This window comes from Peromyscus maniculatus, chromosome 11 (assembly GCF_049852395.1).
Source record: "Peromyscus maniculatus bairdii isolate BWxNUB_F1_BW_parent chromosome 11, HU_Pman_BW_mat_3.1, whole genome shotgun sequence".
NCBI lineage: Eukaryota > Metazoa > Chordata > Mammalia > Rodentia > Cricetidae > Peromyscus > Peromyscus maniculatus.
This window is the reverse complement of record NC_134862.1, coordinates 66290138-66310145: the sequence shown is the minus strand read 5'-3', so window position 1 is coordinate 66310145 and position 20008 is coordinate 66290138. Positions and strand designations below refer to the sequence as shown.

The 20008-nt window shown below is 37.2% G+C and overlaps 1 protein-coding gene across 6 annotated transcripts in view; it reads left to right on the top strand.

Moving 5' to 3' along the window:
• Rasal2 (RAS protein activator like 2) overlaps positions 1–20008 on the top strand; it is a 301544-nt gene that overhangs the window by 172998 nt on the left and 108538 nt on the right. The window lies entirely within an intron of this gene.

The window sequence follows — 20008 nt, the reverse complement described above, 5'->3', positions numbered from 1 at the left end:
TACAGAAATATTGTGTAGGAACTGTCAGTATTCTAGCACGAAATCCAGCACTAAAACATCCGTCTGGAATTAAAAGAATAGTGAGGGTAGCAGAATAGTAACACAACATTTGCTTGTTCTTTTAATAATACAATGTGAAACCGATACTTACTTTGGATCTGTCTCCAAATTCTTCATGAAATCTAAAGATACTTGGGAACTGAGAGAACTCATTTCTGAGAGACACAGAATATATTTAACATTCAGCAAGATATTAAGGGCACTGCTTGAATCTCTATAGAATGTAATTGTCATTCAGAAAGTTCAACAGGTTAGATCCATAGACAACAGTAAGAGTATTCATATGGAAAGTGTGCTTGTTCTGATTACAAAAGGTTGCCTTTTAATATTCTCTCAGCAGACGACAATTCAGAGATTTTAACCGGTTGACTCATGAAAGTTAAATCTGGGACTTTAAAGACTATCTATAGCCCATTTTCTTCATTTTTTTTCCAGTGGAAACACTGAAACATAAACTCAAGTGAAAACCTAGATTTCTTAACTCTCAGTTTAATGTCTTTTGGTTTCAGATTTTTTTTTTGGTTCATTTGTTTGTTGTGTGTATGTATGATACTGATTACATTTAGACCTTACATTTTATCTATAATGTAGTTGCTAGTCTCATAAATGATAAGTTATTGCCAAAATAGATCAGATGCATTGTGAATCCATATTAAAATCTTATGTGGAGAAAATATTGAGGATTGAGTATTATGAGATTATTATTAATACTTATTCTTGAATAAAGCCAATTATAAATTAAATACTAATAAATTATTAGAAAGTAAAAATGGCTAGTAGTTAAAGAAAATGCCTAGTTTATATGTTAATTTTAATAAGTTACATATTATATAAGTAGCATTTTGTATCTGTACATGAAGTTAAAACTCTTAAAATTGATTATAATTTCTTTTAAAGACTTGAAGTCTTGGAAATTTTCTGCATGTTATATACAAATATCTACTTATATACTTTTATATTTTACTACAAGCAAAAATAAAATCTTCCTATATTCACTTCTTTCTTATATTGCTTTAAAGAAAGATAAGATAGAGGTTTTTGAAGTATTCAACCATTTGGACCAGTTGTTTTCCAGGGTCCAACTCTGTTTCTCTTTAGTTGTTTGAGTTCTCTGTTACTTTACCTTATGAATTATGTGTTAGAGAATAACTTAAGTAGAGGATCTTGCAAGTCAGGACAGTGAGCATCTGCCTTCATACATTGGCATGTAGTCTCTTTAAAACGTTGCTGCCCTTTCCATTTTTCTGGAGACTCTTGTGATGAAAGCCACACTATTCTAGTGAGCTAAATAGTAACGATAGTCACTGCCAAAAGACTCTGTCATGGTTCTTTAAAACTCCTGGGAATAAGTTAGTCTGATTTCGCTATAAGCACAGTGAAGACACATTACTCTTTTGTGTTGTTTCCTAACCTGCTCATTCCAGTATGGGCCTGGATCTGTGTAAGCTGAGTGCTGATTTACAAGTATGTGGGAGATGGGCAGTAAGTTGTAAGAAATCATTTCATTATTGCTGTGGGCTATCTCAGAAACCATTGCAAAGTGAATTCTCCACACAGTAGGAAACAAGAGACTGGTCACTGTTTGTCTTAACAAAGAACCCATTACTTAAGTACACTGTTTATAAGAGGTCTGAAGGCAGTGAAAATAATGGCAGAATAGTCCATCCAATTTAGTAGTATTTAGGTTTAACTACAAAAGGCTTGGGTTTTTGTCTTGAGTTTCATCCTGCTTAAAATATGTAAAAAGAACTGCTGTGGTATACGTATGAATACCATGGTTATGTGTACATTACAGGACAAAAAGAGTAGGGGAGATTAAGATGGACCTTTGGCCTGGTGTTGTTTGCTTATTGCCAGGAACAATCAGAAGCCTAGTCCATTGGTACTATTTTACTGACTTAAGTTGAAATAAACCATTACTAACCAACCTAACCATAAAACTAATCAACCTAATCATTATGAACTACACTGCTGTGCCAGAAAAGGAAGCAAATGTCCTTTTCCCTTCTGCATGTGAATTCACACAGTAAGGGCTTATGCTTTCTAGGGTAGAAGAAAGCAGTTAGGTATCAGTTTTCAATGGGAATGGAATGAGGCAGGGCAGTGAGGAGCAGGAGGGAAGAATGTCTCCTATGTGCAGAAGGCAGTTGGATCACTATTTCCTAGAACGACCATTTCCATCACTCCTTATTATATTAGTTTTATAAATTTCTTTAACTACAAATATCTCCATAGAAATAGATTATGTACTAAGTTCCCAAAGAAGGCAAGCCATTCTGCAGTCGTTTTTATAGTTTTTTTTATTTAAGAAATTTTTTTATTTATTTTACATACCAACCACAGATTCCCCCTCTCATCCCTCCTCTCACTGTCCCCCAGTCCCCCCCCAACCCCTCCTCGGAAAGGGTAAGGCCTCCCATGGGGAGTCAGGAAAGCTTGGTACATTCAGTTGAGGCAGGACTGAGCCCTTCCCCCCTGCATCGAGGCTGAGCAAGGCATCCCACCATAGGGAATGGGCTCCAAAAAGCCAGCTCATGCACCAGGGATAGATCCTGATCCCACTGCCAGGGGCCCCTCAAACAGACCTAGCTACACACTGTCTGCCATATGCAGAGGGTCTAGTCCAGTCCCATGCAGGTTCCACAACTGTTGGTCTAAAGTTTGTGAGTTCCTATGAGCTTGATTCAGTTGTCTCTGTAGATTTCCCCATCGTGATCTTGAAAACACACAAACACACACACACACACACACACACACACACACACACACACACACACACACCTGCTTGTATAATCCTTTTTCCCTCTCTTTGACTGAACTCCCAGAGCTTGGCCTGGTGCTTGGCTGTGGATTTCTGCATTTCTGCAGTCATTTTTTTACTAGTTAATCAAAACTTTGAATCGCTCAAAGGATTTCTTCTTTTTACTGGTTTCTTTCTAATTCTTGAATATAATTCTGTTTTATGTTCTGATAAAATTTCTAAGGATTGTTTCTTCAAATAAAATGAAGGCAAAAGGCCAGGGACACAGACATGAAGCTGAGCATATGCAACACCCTGAATTGTGAAGTTAATTTATTTACTCACGAGAAGTGTATGGTTATCTATGTACAGCTCCAGGAATCCCTGCTCAGAAACTGCATGAAGGTTTCCATCTGCTTAAGCGGGAGTCAGCTTGTTACAGCCTTGCTTGTTCTTCTCTTCTCTGCTGCTCTCTAGTGGTTAGCCATGCTTGTTCTTGTTTGCATTTCTCTGGGCTTCAGTTTCAGTGAAAAGTAAGTAACTCCTGTGAATTAATGCTTACACTATTTTACACTCTCGGGAGTGTAGGGAGAGTTGTGTCTCTTTGCGCTGTTGTTCCTGGTTAAGGCTCTGCATGCAGTATGGATTCTCTTGCTGATTGAGATTTCAAGTGCTGATGATGTATACTAAGATGCTCATTTATCTGTGACTGTGATCAGCTTGTGTTCAGAAGCCTTAAGCAATGCCACCTAGATTAATTCTGTACATGTTTGACAAGAGAAACTTAACTGAATCAGAGATCAAAATTAACATGAAGGTCTTTGTCTTCTCTGGTAGTTTCTTTCCCCAGCCCAGACCCTGGCATTAAGTTGTATCAGATGCACTGTGAACTTAAAGGTGAAGAGATCTGCCAGTGCCTTCACTCTGGAATGGCGCTTTTGTTTTTTGTTTTGTTTGTTTTTTTTCCCGTTCCTGGGTTCAGAGTGTTTTACAAGTAATGAGCTGTTGCAACATGTCTTAGGAGATTACATTTTGCAGTCTTATTTTTTGAAGAAGAACTTCCCACTTGCTCCTTCTCATGTCTGATCTGAGAAAATAAGCAATTTGAGCTGCCAAGAGCAGGCAGTTATCATTCAGTGTAATGGTCTTGGGGAGTGGGGCAAACTTTTGGACAGATGGTTGTGACATCTTGAATCCAGTTTGAAGGGCTGTGGAATATCTGTATAGGCTGCTGTGTAGTCCACTGATCTTACTTATTACTTTAGCTATCTGAAGACTAGGAGAATTGTTGTTACCTTTTTTTTTTCCCTAAAATACTTCGAATGAGTTTGTGTATCTAATTTGACTTTTAGTCTTGAGTCAAATAGGAAAGCTAAGATGTTTGGATCCCTGCTTAAATAGTTCCCCTTTTCAAGAACACCTAGAATATTAACTGTCAAGTAAATGAATGAAATGGAGTTTAAAAAGAGAAATAGTGTGCTACAGTGAACATAGGAAGAGCCACAAGAAACCCTCACTGTGTGAGAACAGGTTTGGGTAGGGCTATTGAGTCCAGGACAGAAAGAAAGGGGTGCTGCCTCTGGAGTAGGGAGGCAGTCATATCCTGTCTGCTGACAGGACCAACTTCCTAAGAGTTCTAGCAAACTCGCATCAGTGTTGTTTCAGAGTGTAGAAAACCAATGTGACAGGAATTGTATCATGATGTTTGGAATGTATTTTTGTTGTATCTCTGCCAAAACTGAAATTTGAGATTTTTGACAAATTAAAATATTTTATCTTTTGTGTGTGTGTGTGTGTGTGTGTGTGTGTGTACACATTTATTATTATTATTATTTTTTACAAACATCCTGTAGTTTCTTTGGGAAACTTGAAGTTTTCCCTTTTACAACAACTTGAAGTTCAGTGAAATGTTACCATACTTCCCTGAAGTGGTAAGTGCCGTACTTATAACTATTTGCCTGGCTATAACTGCTAACATTTTTGAAATATGCTTTTAGTATTCTAGTTTTATTTCTTCTCTTCCTTGATGAAAACAGCACTCAGTACGTGATTGATGATCAACTTTTGTAGGTAAATTTGCACAAAAGGGCAACTTTTTCCCCAGATTGGAGTCCCTGTCATTTTCATAGCCATCTCCTGAAGAAATTCTAAGAGTTTTTATCATTATTAAAAGAAATAAAACTAATATTCCTTACAACATCATTTGCAAGACCATGCAAATCTTCCATGCTTCTGTGGAACTGCTTGGAGCAGGCCTTGATCACACTGCTTTGTTTGTCAAATGCTAGAACAGTTGAAAACAGAAGCCAGGTTTCGATACAGTTTTCTTTACTAATCATATTACTAGACTTTTTCCTCTTACAAGCACATCTTATTGTGAATAGCTTACAAATTTTATTTAACAGTGAAATTTTTATTAAGTAGTGGGCCTGAAATGTCTATCTCTTGTTGCTCTAAAGTGATGTGACTTAGAACAGCTTCCTCATAAATTTTCTAGAAAGTTTAATATTTTAAGTATTTAAATGTAGACTGTTTTTCTTCATCCATGTAAAAACTGTTTAAAAGAATGGAAAGGGTTTGAGGCTCTGTGGGTTTAGGCTTGGTCTTACTGATGCTTACATTACATTTTCTCAAATAGCTGAAAAAAAGACATTTGAAAATTCTAACACTCAGTCTTGGTATGTAAGGAATTCATCTGTTAGAAAAAGGCAAGACTCGAGTATGCATTTCACAGGAGGCCATGCAGTCTATGGAGAGAAGCTCCCAAAATAGGTTCATGCCCCATCAAAATGACGAAAATAGCAAAAACAGAAAACAACATGTGCTGTTAAGAATCTAGACCAAAGAAATAAAGAAACCATACACATGACTGCTGAGTATAAACAGAAACATTTACTTTGGAGAATGTTTGGCAGGTTCAGAGTTGAACAATGCTCTATGACCCAACAATTATGAACAGAAATGTGATGCAGAAATGGTCACTGAGAGACCTGCACAAAAATGTGTATAACTGTACTTCTTTTGATAGCTAAAAATCAGAAACTACCCTAATTTCTGTCAGTAGCAGAATGGATAAATTCTGATTTGTTTACATAGTAAAATCCCTTTTTTTGTTTGTTTGTTTTTCAAGACAGGGTTTCTCTGTGTAGCTTTGTGCCTTTCCTGGATCTCGCTCTGTAGACCAGGCTGGCCTTGAACTCACAGAGATCCACCTGGCTCTGCCTCCCGAGTGCTGGGATTAAAGGTGCGTGTGCCACCACTGCCCAGCCATAGTAGAATTCTATACAACAGTGAAAATGAACAATCTGTACTTTGTACAACACAACAAATCGGGGAGCTCACTAAAGGCTCAGAGGACTTAGTTCTTACCTATCACCTTGTTGGACAGAGCCTATCTTATTTTGCCATTGTGATGCATATTTCAGGCTAGCTGGCCTCCAAGCTTCCAGATGATTCTCTTGTCTCTGCTTGTCAGCTCACTGTAGGGGGTGTTGGTATTATATATGTGTCCTACCTCATGTGGCTTTTTATGTGACTTTCAGGGATTGAATTTGGGTACTCAGGCCTGCAACTATCACCTTTATCTGCTGAGCCATCTCTCTGGCTCCTAGATTAATTTTGTATTGCTATATAATCATATACTAACAGCTTCGCAAATTATAATACCTGTTTATTATATTTCAGACCAGAAGGCCAGGTAGAGTCTAGCTTATTCTTTGCTGAGAAGATTACAAGATCAAATCAAGAAGTAGATCGTCTTGTATTTTCATCTCAGCCAAATGTTCAGTCCTCTTCTTGCAACCTGTTGAATATCTAGGACTGAGATCCATGATCATTTTTGCTGGCTGTTGAGAAAGGGTTATTATTAGCTCCTGAAGACCATCTTTGGGTTCTGTTCTCATATCTGCCTCACAGCCTGGCAACTTACTTCTTAGCCATCAAGAAAATCTTACCACATTGAGCTGGCATGGATTAGAGCACCTAACAACTGTAACCTGATATAAGGTGTCATTGTGGTTTTGACTTGCATTTCCCTGATAGTTAGTAATGTTTTGGGGCTGCTTTGAATACCTGTTGGCCTTTTCTTCCTCCCTGTGTGCTAGCCCATGTGTATTCCTATGTATGCAGAGATGCACACACCCCTGAGTGCATATGTAGAAGCCAGAGTCAACATTGGATATTTTCCTGTATCACTCTATGTTACCTTTTAGTTTCTGTGTGGGCTATGCTGGTGTGCATGGGTGTGTGGAGGGAGGCCAGACTTTAGCATCTGCTGTTCACCTTGTTTGTACCAGGGATCTCGCTCTGAACCTGGAGTTCACCTATTCAGCTAGACTAGCTGGTAAGCAAGTCCTGAGGACCCACTTATCCCTTCATAGCACTGAGATTACAAGGTAGCCTGCTCTGCCCAGCCTTTTACATGGGTGCTGGGGATCTGCACTCGGGTCCCCTGCTTGCAGAGCAGGCACTTCACCAGACCAGCCATCCCCCAGCCCAGCTACTGGCCATCTTTATGTCTTTTGAGAAAGATTTATTCAGGCCCTTTGCCAATTTTTGAATCAGTTTATTCCAGTTTCTGCTGTTGAGTTTTGTGATTAGTTTTTGGATACTAACCCCCTTTCAGATATTTAGTTTGCAAATATTTTCTCTCAATTTATAGACTGCTTTTTCATTTTCAAGTGTTCCTTTGCCTGTCTCCATGAACTTTCACTAGACACCACATTTCCAAATCGAATTTTTCCCAAAAACCGCATGCCAGATTTTCTTCTCTAAATGTGTTTATTGTTGTTTCTTTTTTTCTTTTTTTCTCTTTTTGCTTTAAAGATGCCACTTAAAACAATGGTAAAAGTAAACATAGGTTCCATTTTGAGGCTGGCAATGGAAAATTTACCAAACACAGCAACAAACAGCTTAAATGCTTAAATCTTTAAATGCTTTTAGGGTCAAAAATCCTTATTAGACATGGGAAATACATTTGTTTATGAAACATAGTTGTATGTGTACTAATGATCCGTGAAATTCTATGGTTAAGAAGCATGTTAAAACAATAAAACTTTAAATTCAAGTTGACTTTCATCATTTTACATTAGAAAGTAGGTATTCTGGCTGCCTGGTTTTTGCAACTGATCTCAAATTTGTTTTAGTCTCTCAAATCATTAAGCAAGTAAAATATTTTAGTTCACAAATAATAACTATTTACCTTTACAATTTATACCTCACCCCAAATAGCTAAAAATGCTATAGGAAAAAGGAAGAAAAAAAAAATCAACAACAACTCTTCTATAGAAAGTTTCTGGATTGTTACCTCTGGAATAGGAATACCTACCAACTCCCCCTTCACAGGCAGTATGATTTTGTCATATCTCTAAATCTCAACTTTCCTGTTTATAAATGAAGAAATGTTCAGTCAACTCATGCATTATCATAAGGAGTAATGAAGTTAAATGTGTAAATGCATATCTGACCTATTTACTCTTTTTTTTAAAGATTTATTTATTTATTTATGTGTGTGAGTGTTCTGTCTTCCTTTACATCTTCATGACAGAAGAGGGCATCAGATCCCATTGTAAATGGTTCTGAGCCACCATGTGGTTGCTGGAAACTCTTAGTGACACAATTATTCAGAATACTGTTGGGCCTAGAAATAGAGGAAATACTGTCCTAATTATTTTTAACTTTTTAATAGTCATAACAATTGTAGATGCTTCTGTTTACCTATTTACACACTCAATAAATATTAAGTTGCTACTATTCATTTGATAATTGATTGCTAAGTCTTACACTTTAAGAATTGTATGCAGTTTGAGTAATTGATTATAATATTAAATTTTATTTTAGGTGAGATTTTAAAAAATTATATATTAGCTACTTTCTAGGTCTTTTTGAAGAAGAGTTATCTGTTAATTAACTATAGTTGTCATTAAATTTTTTTTCTTGAAAGTGTAACTTTAATGTTTAAAAATCTGATTCCCTTCATTCCTAAATGGTCAACTTCCTTAAATAAAACCAGCCTTTAGTATTTGAGCAGATTTTTTTTTTAGTCATTGTGTTATTTCCTTGCCTCTTTTGTTGTCTTATAAGTTGTATCACTGAAGGATATCAAAGCATCCTCTATGTATGTATTAAGTACACTTACAATAGAGCTACATCTCTTATTACTAATATCCTTGTTTCTCTGTGGCTTTGCTTCCTGAATCCAAATAAGTGAAAGTTCATCTTAGCTTCGTTAATTTCATCAGGTCTAAAAACATAGAGGTAACAGGTTAAGTAACTCACAACAATGTGAGAGAGAGACCCTTGCTGATGCATGATTTCTGTACAAACTGCATGAGAGCTGGAGGTGGCTTGGGAGAGGGAACTGACTCCCATAACTTGTCCTCTGACCTCCGCACTCATGTGTATGCATATGTACACACAGTAAACAAACAAACAAATAATAAAAACCTAAAAATTTCTTTGAAATGGTTAAAAAGTTATAGTTTGGCATTCGGTTTAAGCTTCTTAGAGGAAGAGTTTTGTACCTAGCTAAAGCAGTGAGGAGACACAGTGCAGCCTTTCACTCACTTGTCTTGGAGTCAGGTACTCTTGTAGCTCTATCACCACAGTGCACTGAATGGTGAGATATTCAGAAATCCCTCAAATTTTGAGAGACATTATTGTAACATTTAATATATATTATTGCTTTCCCTTATTTGGGGTTCAGTTTTTATTTTTATAGGATAATTGGGTTTATTGTATGTGTGTGGGGTTTTGCCTGCATGTATATCTGCTCACCATGCATTGTGTAGTGCCTGCAGAAGCCAAAGAGGGTGTGATATTCCCTGGGACTGGAGTTAAAGACAGTTCTGAACCTCCATGTAGTAGTCAATTGAACCTGAGTCCTCTGGAAGAGTAGCCTGTGCTCTTAATTTTTGAACATCTCTGCGTTTCCAGATTAGTGATTTTTCAAACAAAAGTCTATGATACAAAAGTAGAATTCAGATGGTGAATAGTACACTTAATGGCATCTTTAATTTTATTCTTAAAATACCAATCAATGCCAATGCTAAATTTCATAATTTCAATTATTATTGTTCATGTGAAAGATTCTCCTTTTTTAAAGAAACTTATCTGAAAATAGTTTATGGCAAAAGATAAAAATGCCTCCAACTTTCACAAGTGATTCAGAAAATGCACATATATGATAAATATACAGAGAGAATGATGAGACAAAATTGGGAGCATATAGACATCGGGTGAGACTAGGAAAGGGGTTTCAGAAACACCTTGTACTATTCTTGTACCTTATTATTACACTTGAAACTACATAAAAATACAAAGAAAATACTTCCACTTTTGCCAACTTAGATATTACTTTAGAAAAGATCATCTGCCGTATATTACCTACTATCATTCATTATTCTTTAGTGTTAATCTTTGCCTGTTTGCAAGAATAATACAGAAGGAGAAAAGAAACTGAGTTAGAAGTTTTAGTTTCACCAAGAAGAATGAATCCCGTGAGATTTAGGAGGAAAATAAAATGATTGTTATATTGGAAGGTAGCTCTCTTGTAGCACTTTAAAATTCTTTAATAAAAACGAAGATTATATAAAACATCTTATTTTGATATTTTATTAAAATGCAGGCCTCCACATGAAAACATATATACAGGTTTCCATGTCATCATTGTTTGTAATATTGTAAGTGTAAACAGCCCAAATATACAGAGTAGGAAGTAATACTTGCAAAAGTATGGATGAACCCAAGTGTGAGAAAACAAGCACAGAGACATACTGTATGAAGTCCAGACTAGGCAAATTGAGAGAGACAAACTTAGTAATGCTAGGAGCCTAGGAGTCCAGGAGAGTATAGAGTGGGTGACAGAGGTTCTTGTGGAGGCAGTAAAAATGTTCTGGAATTATGTAGTAGTGAGGGTTGTACAACTTTTTGATTGTTCTAAAAATACTTTAAGGCTGAGGGAGATAGTGCTAAATGTGGGTTTAGTGTAAGGCACTGGGTTCAATGCATAGCACCAAAACAAACAAAACCAACCCTCCCCCCACCAAACAAAACCAGAGTAACTTGAAAGGGATAATTGTGATGGTGTGTGAATTGTATTTCATGATAGCTCTCATAACAAAACAAAAATAGCCTTATGCATCCCATTAGCCCCCAATCTTCCCTTTAAGGTAAAGTGACAAAGACATTGATTGCAATTCTTCATGATGAAGTTTCCAGTTACTTCATCGACCTGACCACCCTTTCTCTTTCTCCTCTTCCCATCTAGTTCTTCCTGCTCCTGAGCTAACTGGTCCTTCCTTCTTCCGAGCCCCACCACTTTCACGCTGTAGTCACTTCTTGGTGTGGTTGATTACCTGCTTTAAAATGATACATCTCGGCTTCTTTTCTTCTTGTGCTATTTACTATCAAAAGTAGGATATACTTTAATCTTGCCCATTGTTTACTACTTCCCCATATACTCTAAGCCCTGGCGGGCTAGAGAATTTGACTGTCTTGTTTGCAGCTGTCTCTATGTCAGGGCTTAAAATAGTGCTTGGCTTATATTATCACTAATGTAGACTGAATCTAACCATGTAAGGACGGGCAGCGGTGAGGGAACATTATCTGAGGAGTAAGTTTTATTGCCTTTTATATTTAAGGATGGTTTATATATCAAGGACAAATTGGTGCTAAGTTATGACTTCTAGCAGGGAAAACCAGTGTGATGCTTCACATACTGACACAGTCTCTTATTCACTCAGTTTACAGAAAAGGTTTATAAAGCTGGATTGTTTTGCTGATATTATAACTCTACACTCTTCCTTGCTCAAATAAATAAGATATAATTTAAATAGGTTTTATTTTAACTAATGTCGGGGACTTTTGATTAGGAATATATGAGATTATTTAATATTATTATCTTTTACACAGAAATTATAATCTCATTTTCAATAATATATCTTTCAGTAGACATTCATGAAATCCATATGCTAGATATTAATTTTTTAATTGGAAGAGGTTTTGCTTTCTAAAGGCATGAGGTATAATGGAGAAAAACCATTATGTAAACAAGTAGTGTGCAGTAATAGGAGACTTACAGTGAAAATATGGATGCAAAATCTAGGAGGTGATGTTTTCAGCTACTCTCAGTGGGTCAGTTTGATTTACAAGCGCGTGCACGCACGCGCGCGCGCGCGCACACACACACACACACACACACACACACACACAAGCAGGCATGCACGCACCCTTTCTTTCTTCCAAAGAAAGACAGAGCTATTGACTAGATGCCCAGAATTGCCCCCAAGTTCCGACCACCCGCTCGAATTCTTATGAAGTGGAGTTGTAATATCCTTAATGTTGCTGTTGGCAGTCTGTTACAGATTCCATTATTGTCGATCAATGCAGTCGCCATGTGAGGTGGGGGGAGGAAAGCAGGAGGAGAAGAAAAGGAGAGATGAGAGCTTCCTATTCACGGATTTATCAACCTGCCTTTGCTCACAGGAAATCCTCCTGAAGGGGGCTGGGATGCTGCTGAAACAGCTAAGGCAGGAAAGGCTAGGGAGCTGCAGTTCTGACTGAAAGGAAATTTGACAACCTTTCTCCCCAGAACAAAACAAAATGCTGAGTTTGTTCTTGCATCTTTGTTTTTGTTGATGGTGTGCTTTACCTAGCTGATTAGCTATTGTGCTGTCTGGTTATCGAAGCTGCTTCCAGTGTAGGACACCCCCGCCCCTTCCCTTTTTTTTCTTTGAGTGTCTATTCTTTATTTCCCCATGCTTTCTCCTGTCATTAAACACACATCATTATTCAATTTTATTCTGGCATTCTCTTTCAGGCTAAAACGTAACAAAAAGAGTCAGAGAGCAAATCTCTCTTTCCTCTCTCCTACCAGCCTCTTTTAACCCTCTCTATTCCGCTCAGCCTTCCACCCCCACTGTTGTGTTAGATTGATGCCACAGAGACAGAATTCAGAGTGGAAGGAGGATCACATTTTCTCTTCCATCCTTACAGCTTAGCCTGCAATTTAAATATTCAGCCCCAAGAATTTAGTGTCTGTGTCCCTCTCTTGCCGCTTCATCATTCAGTAATTGTACTCTGTATGGAAAAGTTTTCTGGCTGGAGGATGAGTCTCCTTTCCCCTGGTGATGTGGTGGAGTGGTTGGATAGTAGCACCGAAGAGGAGAAGAGCCTTCTGTCATTTCTGGGTAAGGTAGGGCTTTCTTGTTCTTGTAACCCTTTGTTGTCCAAACTTTTCGTGGTTTGGGGAATACCACCCCAAATTTTGTAAATCTGACTGTGTATTTTTTAAAAAGAAGGAAGGACTGAAAAAATGTGTTTAAGTTGTGTGTGTTTCAAGTTTTTTTTTTTTCCTGTCTGTAGACATAGTGGGTAAGAAATAAGGGACAATTTGCTTTGCTTTAACAAAGAGTGCTAGCTCCATACAAAGCTCACCATGTCATCTGGCCAGTTGTTCATGGCATGTAGATAACTTCTAATAGCCAAAATATACTGTTAATTTACACTGCTCTCAGTACAGTAATAGCAAGGCTTGCTGAGGAAGAGTGAGGGAGATGCTTTGTGTTCGTGAAAAATCAAGAAGTAGCTTTTGTGCATAGTGTATTTGTAGTGATCATAAAGGATTTCTTTTGAGCATATGGAATTAGACATATAGACCAGAAATTATTTTAACTTTGTATTTAAAGATGCTTTTTAATAAATTTCTAAGTGCCAGTTACTGATCTTAAGAGTTGTAGATATAATAAATAACTAGGAAACTTAGGTTATAAATGCAACCATATCTTTACTGTAATAGAAAAGCTTCATGATACTATGTGATTACTTCTTTTTATTAATGATTGCCTTCAAATGCATTGTTTTTATTAATTTTATTTATCTCATATATTTGTGTTCATATTTGTATACCTTTATTTTAAACAAATGAAATCATTGCGGTCTTCTTATTAATTTCTTATGACTATTATCTGAAGCCTTATGAGTAGTCTTCTGCCAGTTCCAAAGATACCTCTACTACTATTTAAACATCTGTCATAGTTAGCATAAGTTTCCTTTGTTTTATTAATTCAGTTTGGTTTCCAACCTTAGCCTTCTATAGCTGATTCCTTTTTCCTGCAGTTGAGATATAAAGGGGTTATCCTAATCCAGTCTTTTCTAGTTCTATCATCAGGTAGATATTTTTATGTTAGTCCTACTCTTTGTTTGTCATGGCCTCATTCTGTTGAATAATTGTATAACTATAAAAAAATATATATACCTCCTAACTTTTGGTGTCTTTAGAGTCTTGTCTCATTCTATTTGTTTCCTACTCTCCAGCCCCATACATGCACATACATACAGGGAAACATAAATTCAGGGAAGTAAGTATGGATATCCTTCAGCAAAACCAACAAAGTGTACCCTACTGCATCATAGGAAATGAAGGCACAGTTTTCAACATTGTTTCCTTGCTGTTGAATACATTTATAAATTCTAATTATCAAGCCTAGAGTCTCAGTTGGTCACTTTCTCTCTTCTCCCTCCCTCCCTGTTCCTTTCTTCCACTCCCTCCCTCCTTCTTCTCCCCACTTTCCTTTGTCTTTATCTTACTATAACTAAAAAGAATTTGGTTAAATAAAGATGTGTAAATAATCATTTTAAAACAACATTACAGTAGTAACCTTGTCCACCCTAGCTCCTGTCCTCTGATTAAGGGAGTTGTTTTCTGTAATTCATGTTTGCCCACAAGTAGAGTTGATAAAGACGAGGATCGTAGAACTTACAAAATGCAAATCTGTGTACATCATCACACTGACTTCTGCATAGGCAATGTTCAATCTGTCTCTGTTTAATGAAAGGAATGTTTAGCATGTACATTTGGCTTGAATGCCAGAGAAAAGTTTAATTGCTGAGTGAGTAGACTACCATGAATCCCATGCTTTGCTCTGTAGCACTAAACCTTGGATATAAGGAAATTGGGGTGGGAGTTGGTTTGGTGGTTTAAGATAGGGACTCACTCTGTAGCCTGGTCTGGCTTGGAACTTTCTGTGTAGTTCAGGTTGGACTCTAATTAACAGAATCCTCCTTCAGTTTCCAAATGCAGGATTATAGGTATGAGGCACCACATGCAGTTAACAAATCTTATCTTGAGGATTAGAGCTCTTTCCTGACTGTAGATGGCAAGCATCTCCACCTGTGAGTAATAAAGAATTTACTGCACTCTTCAGAAGAACAGGAAGATAAGATTCTCAGGGTTAGCTTGTACTGAGTTGAGGTTTAAACAAAACCTTTGTCATGTGCTAACATGGTTGCCATTTATGAAAATATACTATGCCCAGTGAGGATGCCAAGAAAAAGAAATAAATAATTCAATCTGCTTTATGGTAATATAGGATGAAAGAAATGAAGATTTTTGTCTCAGAAAGCCTGTCAAACTATGATTTCTTGACCCTGGGGATTTCAAATCAAATTTCTGTCTCAAAAAGATTCAAGAGAAGTTCTTGGTGCTGGTTAAACTCTAGTACATCACTTCTAGACAGTAATGTTCGGGTATGCTTGTTAATTTGACATGCTACTGAATCGATGAAACTTCATAAAACTATGCCTGTTCATTATTTTTACTCAAAACATCCATGGTTTTCATTTCACCTGTCAGACAAAGTAAGATTCCTACTGTGAAACTTGGGCATTTCCCCGAGACATTCCACTGTGCATTTCAGTGGGACTTCAGAATCTCTCTGGGTACTAAACCCATTGACTCTCCATGTCTTACCATGTCCTACCACTGTTTAGGAAATAGTGTTTAAGACACTCTTAGGTGCTACATTTGAACACAAAGAAGTACAAGATAAAACTGCTGGAGAAGCATAGATTATGGCGAGGGAGAAAATATGAGCTTTGAACAAGTTAAATGAGAACAATGATAAATCAAGACAACTATGGAAGAAGAAGAAGAAGAAGAACAACAACAACAACAACAACAACAACTACCACCTAATTGTGAAATTATTTAGTCAGGTAAAAATTACTTTGGGCATTTGAAGAGAGGAGAACTCATTTCTCATTATAAATGCTGGACTGAGTGGATTTAATACAAATTTCAAAAGGATCAAATAGATATTTATTAATTAAACAGTGAGGTTTTTATTGTATAAAACTGTGGTGATATTATGTTCCCCAAAATACTGTGCACCCTAATAAACTAATCTGGGGTCAGATATTGGGGTGAATGCTGGAAGATCAGAGAAACAGAACAGCCACTAGATATAGAGGCCAGAAAATGGTGGCACACATGCCTTTAATCCTAGCATTCCAGAGGCAGAGATCCACCTGAATCTCTGTGAGTTCAAGGCCACACTGGAAACAGTCAGGCATGGTAACAAGAGCCTTTAATCCCAGGAAGTGATGACAGAAAGCAGAAAGGTATATAAGGCGTGAAGACCAGAAACTAGAAGCTTTTGGCTGGTTAAGCATTCAGGCTTTCGAGAAGCAGTTTAGCTGAGATCCATTGGATAAGGACACAGAGGATCCAGTCTGAGGAAACAGGATCAACTGAGGAATTGTGAGGGGAGGAAGCTGTGGCTTGTTCTGCTTCTCTGATCTTCCAGCATTGACCCCAGTACCTGGCTTCAGGTTTGTTTTCATTAATAAGAAATTTTAAGATTCGAGCTACATAAAACTGTGTCATACAAAATATTAAATTATTTTCAAGTCCAATGAGTAAACTGACTTGAAAGGCATGGGGTTTGTATAGAGAAGTAATAAAAGATAATGAAGAATACTTAGGGCTTACTGTAAAACTTTGCATGATAGGCTAATGAACAACTGAGTGACACTTTTATCCTGAAAGCTATTGGAAAGAATTAAAACTATATAAGAAAGAAAATGTACATTCAAAATATGTTTGTTCAGATAGGCTCTCATGTACCTTATGTTAACTTTAAACTCTTGATCTTTCTTCCATTCCCTCCCAAGTGATGGAATTGAATGTGTGTACTACCATGCCCAGTTCAAAATAAACTTTTAAGAAGACATAAATCTAAAACTAGTATTATTAAGGAAAAGACTAAAAGCAGTTAGGCCAGTTTGAATACTTTTACAGTAAACCAGGTATGAAATAAGAGTTTCTGTTCTCAGCCCTCTTTATTATAATTATTGTTTTGATTATTTATCATTAAAAGTAGATTATAAGAGGCTGAAAAGACTCAGCAGTTAAGAGCACAGCACTTGTTCTTGCAAAGAACTTGGGTTCCATTTCCAGCACTCATATGGTGGTTCACAACCATCTATAACTCCAGTCCCAGGGTATCTGATGCCCTTATCTGACCTCCATAGGTACCAGGTACACACATGATACACAGACATACATGCAGATAAAACACGTAAAATAAAATGAATAAGTCTAAAATCTAATATATTTGTAATTTACTTTTTAAAAAAGTAGATTACAGCCAGGCGGCAGTGGCCCACGCCTTTAATCCTAACACTCAGGAGGCAGAGCCAGGAGGATCTCTGTGATTTTGAGGCCAGCCTGGTCTACAGAGCAAGATCTAGGACAGGCACCAAAACTACACAGAGAAACCCTGTCTCAAAAAACAAACAAACAAAGATTACAAAAGCCCCTAGTAGGATTTTTAAAAGATATGTGTATATATGTACATATGCGCACACACACACACACACACACACACACACACACACACACACACACACCTACATTATAAGGGCAGAGGAAGTTTCAGGAATTGATTCTTTCCATTGGAGTGCTGGGATTACACATATGTTCCACTGCATCTGGCTTTTGGCTTTTTTTTTTAAGATGACTCTAGTTGTCAAACTCAGGTCATCAAGCTTACACAGTGAATGCCTTTACCTGCTCAACTATCTCACCTGCTTGTAAATGCCTGTAGAAAGACTGAATCACCTATCTTCCCATCAACTTGAAAATTCTTAAATGCAAGTAAATGTTTGCATATCTTGAATTAAAAATGGAGATTTAATGGTGGAGAGATGTTAAAAGATTATGTCAGCACAATTGTTGGAAAATTAGAAGAATAAAATGAGTCAAAGACATTTTGAATTTGGAAGGATAATGGTACTGTTAACAGAAATCAAGTTGAGAAAGGAGCCAGTATTTAAGAGAAGATAATGAGTTCTATGTTGAGTTTGAGATGGGTAGTACAGATCTGGACAGGCATATATCTATCTGATAATTAGAAATTGTGTCACAGGTAGAAATCAAGATTCCTTCCTGCTTACAGAAGGAAGATGATTGGCATTCAAAACATCTACAGTGATAGCTACTGTTGACAGACAAAGAGGAAACATACAGGGGGGTGGTAGTAAACTTTGAAGAACACTGGTGTTTGATACATGGAGAAGAAGAGGAGATACAGAGTAGATGACCTTTATAATGTAGGAGGAAAGCTAGGATGGTGAGGTACCACTGTACTAAGGGAGGAAAGGCCAGCAGTGTGGCCAGTAGAGACAGTGATTGTAAATGCCAAAGAAACATCAGGGAAGACCACTGGATTTGACAACTTCAAGTTAAGACAAATCATATCTCCTAATATTACAATAGGTAGTAACACAGTGAAAGCTGTAAGTTAAGTTTCTTTCCCAAAGATATCTGTGATAGAAGGGAAACACACAAGGCTGGAGAGATGACTCAGTGGTTAAGAACACTTGCTGTTCTTTTAGAGGACCCAAGTTTTGGTTACCAGCACCCATGTGGCAGCTTACAGTCATCTATAACTTTAGTTCAAAGGGGTTCTGATGTGCCCTTCTGTCCTCTGTAGGCACTGCATGCATGTGGTGTACATACACACAAGTAGGCAAAACAGCTGTACACATTAAATAAAAATATTTTTTATTAAAAAGAAAGGAAGCTCACCCTTTTTTAAAATGGGGGCTTGTACAGAGTTTGGGATAGAAAGGAGTGCAAGTCATTAAATTTCCAATAGAGGAGAGTAACATCTTTTGTGGACTTATGATTGAGGGTATAATTGAGGCAAGGGGTTAGTCTTATGGTGGGAGAAACCAGACACCAACAATGCATGCAGAGATTTAACAGCAGAAAATGAGAGAAATGAGGAGTTTGGGGCATTTCTCACACCCTGTGGTGTTTGCAGTTAGTTATGTGCCTGTGTATATTTATGTAATATCTATTATTCTCTGCTTCCAACAAGATGGGGTCATTTGTTAGTAGAGCCCTGAAGGACAGCACTGTCTCAGAACAGCACTGAAGAGAGGGACCATGGTGTCTAAAATGGTTGAGATTGCTCCTGTCAGATAGAGGCTCTGGTTCCCCCTCTTATTTCTCCTATAATCTCAGTTCTGGAGGCTGAGGAGGAAGATGACAAATTTGAAAACAGGCTGGTTACATATTGAGACTGTCTCAAAATGATGATGATGATGATGATGATGGTGATGATGATGATGATGATGATGATGATAAAAATAATAATAATAAGCAAACAACCAACCCAAATAAAACAAAACCTGTGGGATTTTGCTGAAGTTGTAAGTTCAGCCTATTGTAGCCACTTGGATATATTAACTAAAGTAGCCAGTTGGATACAGCCTATTATATTGAAGAAATAGCCAGTTGGATATTGAAAAAATAGCCAGTTGGATACAGCCTATTATATTGAAAAAAAGATTAAAAATTAATGAGCTAAGTATTTAATTCACTAATTTAGAAAAAGGGTAAATAACCCCAAAGAAAGTTTTAAAAATATATATAATGAAGATGAGACAGATATTAATGAACTAGAAAACATAAATAAGAGAATTAATAAAGCCAAGAAATGTTGCCTTAAAGATCTAAAGAAAATAGAGTCAAATGACAAGAACTGGTCAAAATAGAAAGTACAAACAAACTGTTAAAACTGTAGAAGGAGCCAGGCGGCAGTGGTGCACACCTTTAATCCCAGCACTCAGGAGGTAAAGCCAGGCAGATCTCTGTGAGTTCGAGCAAGGCCAGTCTGGTCTACAGAGTGAGATCCTGGACAGGCACCAAAACTACCGGGAGAAACCCTGTCTTGAAAAACAAAACAAAAACTGTAGAAGGAAGTAATTATAGAAAATTAAAGACTTAAAATTTGGAGACTCTAAGCTAGAAATATGGCTCAGTGGTTAAGAACAAAAATAATTGTGAGCTATTGTTAAAGTTCTCTGAGTTATATTTAGCTCTTTCAGAATACCTGGGTCCAGGTTACATACCTGCATCTT